Source organism: Castor canadensis, chromosome 7 (genome assembly GCF_047511655.1).
Source record: "Castor canadensis chromosome 7, mCasCan1.hap1v2, whole genome shotgun sequence".
Classification (NCBI taxonomy): domain Eukaryota; kingdom Metazoa; phylum Chordata; class Mammalia; order Rodentia; family Castoridae; genus Castor; species Castor canadensis.
This window is the reverse complement of record NC_133392.1, coordinates 39,973,718-39,977,602: the sequence shown is the minus strand read 5'-3', so window position 1 is coordinate 39,977,602 and position 3,885 is coordinate 39,973,718. Positions and strand designations below refer to the sequence as shown.

Sequence of the window (3,885 nt, the reverse complement as noted above, 5' to 3'; positions counted from 1 at the left end):
ATTCCAACAGTAGGGTAGCTCTAGAAACAGTTAATTTAACACCTCAATAATATCCTCCAGGACCAAGGTATTTTATACCTGGTGGTTTTTCATCCTAAGTATGTTGCTTTTATCTGGATGGTTGTAAAATGGCTACCTAAATTATATTCTGTAAATGGAAAGCATGAAAAATTTTTGAGAAAGAATTTGTTAGTCAAGAGTATATTTGAAATAACCCAAATAAAAATGGTTTAAAAAGATGGAAATTTATTTATTTGTGGTTTGTTTTTGCAGTACTGGGGTTTGAACTCAGGCCTCACACTTACGAGGCAGGTGATCTACCACATGTGCCACTTCACTAGCCCAGTAAATTTATTCTGTTTGCATAAAAAGAAGTATGGAGTTAAGCAGTCCATTGCTACTGTGGGGTTTCCTTGAATTTGTCACACAGGCTCCTTTCAGCTCTCTATCTCACCTTCCCTAAAATGAACAGCCATTCTCAGAGACAAATAAAACAGCTGGAATTCCAGGTATTTTATTCACATCCTAAGAAGTAAAGTGTAATGAGGAAGTAAGAAAACAGGTATGATACTTGTCTTTTGAGTGGGGCTTCCCAGAAGTACTCCCAGAAGAGAGTAGAACTTTATTGGAACATCACACTTATAGCAACAGGATCTGTGAAATGTAGTCTCACAGCAGAATATCAATATATCTACTTATGAATTAGTAATTTATTTACAAAAAATAAAGGGGAAGTATTTTGTAGAAACAGGAAGTCTCTGGCACTGAGAAATATCCTCTTTTCCTTAGTCTTAATTAGAGAGAAAGGAAACTTGCAGATGCATCATAACAAATAGCTCAGTTATGTAGGATCTGAAGTTCAGAGACAATTTTTGGATCAGAAAAAATTGATTTCAAATCCTAGCTTTGCTATGTGTAAGTTTTACAAACTTATGTAAGATATTTTAGCTCTCTGAGATTCACTTTGCTAGGAGATAAGGAAATTCTAAGCTTATAGGGTTTTGAGAGTATTATATGAAATCGTGTAGCAAATGATCAAAATACAATTTGTGCATGTATGAAATGTCACAATGAAACCCATTATTTTTGTACAATTAATGCACTCACTTTAAAAAGTGATTTCAAACATGAGCTTTGTTTCACTATGGGGATCATCCTAGTGACTAATACAATCCAACAATTCACTTGATCTTTAATTTAGAGTAAATAACCCTGGACAGGCTTTAATACCAGATACCACAGAGAAGGTCACTAGGCACTTGATAGGCCATGTGTGAGTATCAGAACTTGACCCTCCGTGTATGGAAAAAACAGATTCTTTCTTCTGCAGAAAGCATTGTTTTTATTTGCCACTTTCCACCAAGGAACCTAGGACATTTTAGAATTCTCTTAAGTTGGGAATTCAGCTACAAAATACAAACTTTCATAACCTATCGTATGGAGTAAACTAAAGCTAAAGTTCCAAAATGAAGATGAAAATCCCAAGGAACTAAAAATATTTCCTTTAAGCAACCTTTTCCAGCGCAGCTTCTTCTTTGTTAGATCAGCTGTTACTATTCCCCAAAGAATATTTCTTACATGGGGCTTCATTTTTTTTGTTTGTTTGTTTTTAAGACTTAATTCTTATAGCTCAAACGAAATTGTATTTGTAATGTTTTGACATTTCTACCACTGAGAGAAAGACAGAGGAGCAATGAAAGAAAGAAAATGCTGTGGAAAAAGTTATGAAAAGTGGTGTATATCTAATTCCAAGTGTGGTGGTAAGGAGGGGGAGGCTAGCAAGACAGTTAGGAACAAGAGGAGGTGGAAAATGAGTATGTGCTTGGTAGAGAACGGTAGCAGATCTAGTGATTTAGGATCACTCAGTCTTCAGAATATTACCTGATTCTACACATCTTGACCAAAATACAGTTGAATATAGAGCACAGTGGATGGAGGGAATGTCAACTCTCCACTTACCAGCTGTAGAATATTAGTTGTATAACTTTTAGCCTCAGGAAAGTGAGTAATGTCTTTGAACTTCAATATCCTTCATTTATAAACAGAAATAACAGCACCAATGTCTACCACATTAGGTAATTGAGAAAATTAATTGAGGCAATGTATGTGAAGCAGCTAGGACAATGCGTGGCACAAGCAAAGCCCCTGGTAAATTTAATTATTATTATCATAATTCACTTTTTTCATAAAGTTCAACATATGAGAAGTAGATAAAATAGAAAAGGTACCTATTTTTTTCTCTTACCCTATGTCTCCTCATTCACAATACAGATCAAGTATAGGGCCTGGGCTGAGGTATATATGGAGTAGTTTACTTTTCCTCCTCTTTTTACACAGTCAGTGTAAGAACACAGCCTGTAGTAAGCACCAGGAGGTCAGAAAGATATATTTTTATTTCAGTATGAACTCTATAAGAAAAAAAAAATCTTACAGCCATATGCTTTCCTCAGAGGGTCAACCTTTTCTTTTGATACTCAAAACAGCCTTATAAATCTGGAGGTCATTCTGCAAAGTTAAATAGGCCAGTCACAAAAAAAAAAAAAAAAACAAGTTCTGCACAATTCCATTTACATGAGGTAGGTGAAGTAATTAAAGTCAAAGAATCAGAAAGTAGAATGGTGTGAAGGGCTGAGGGAGGAGAAACTAGGAAGTTGCTACAATGTGGATGGATCTTGAACACAGAAGGACACACAATGCATCATTCCAGATATATATAAGATGCCTAGTGTAGTCACATTTATAGACACAAAGTAGTATGGTGGTTTGCTGGAGCTGAGAGTTACTGTTTAAACAGAGGGTGTATCAATTTGGGAAGATGAAAAGTTCTGGAGGAAGATAGTGGTGATGGTTGTACAACTATGTGAATGTAATTAATACCATTGGACTGTAAACTTAAAAATGGATAAAATGAGGGGCTAAGGTGCACCACCACCACCTTGTTTTATCCATTTTTAAGTCTACAGTTCAATTCCAAGCATCACCCAAAAAAGGATAGAATGGTAAATTTCATTTTATGTCTATTTAAGCACAATTTAAAGAAGAAAATAACAGATAACAGACTGCCTTTTCTGTGGAGCTTACTAAAATATCTTCACTATTAAACTGACTGGCAGCAACACAACCCAGTACTTAAACAATTCAATTATATTCAAGGCTCAGGAAAAAGAGTTCCACTTGCCTATGCAATTATGCTACTCTGCATACTGTGAGAGAAATAAGTTTTGCTTAGATGAAAATCTTGTAGGACTCCTTGCCTAGTTTATTTTAAATAAGAACAAAAAAAAATGCAGCGAATTTTGGAAACAGCCTACGTGTCCATCAGTGGATGAATAGATAAAGAAAATATGGTATTTATATACAATGGAGTATTGCTCAGCCAGAATGAAATTTTGTTTGTAAGAAAATGAATGGAATTGGAGATCATCATGTTAAGTAAAATAAACCAGTTTCACAAAGACAAGAATTGCACGTTTTCTCTCATTTGTGGAAGATAGGTGATTAAAAACTCAAACAAAATAATGAAAGCAAAAGGGGACCACTTAGGAGATGGAAGAAAAAGGGGAAAGGGAGGATAGTATTTTTAAGAGATGATGAATATGATTGAAGTACATTATGTGTATATGGCAATGTCATAATGAAACCCCTTTTTTGTACTATTAATATACACTAATAAAAATGAATAAGGATGCAAGGATACTAATGAGAATTTTTTGTTTCTTTATGTTTTTGAGATAGGATATTGCTATGTAGCTCACGCTATGCTTAAACTCATGACCCCCTTGCCTCAGCCTCTGAATTGCTGGGATTATAGACATGTACCATTTCACCCCACTAAAACTTACAGTGTTCCTTATGTTTTTTTGTTTGGTTTTTGGTCCTGGAAAT

General features: G+C 34.9%; 1 non-coding gene across 1 annotated transcript; it reads right to left on the bottom strand.

Annotated features, from left to right (window-relative positions):
• Positions 1-2,246: 2,246 nt before the first annotated feature.
• On the bottom strand, positions 2,247-2,377 carry LOC141425341 (small nucleolar RNA SNORA51). Its single transcript, XR_012450401.1, has one exon. It is a non-coding gene; the product is annotated as a small nucleolar RNA SNORA51 (small nucleolar RNA).
• Between the last annotated feature and the right edge of the window lie 1,508 nt (positions 2,378-3,885).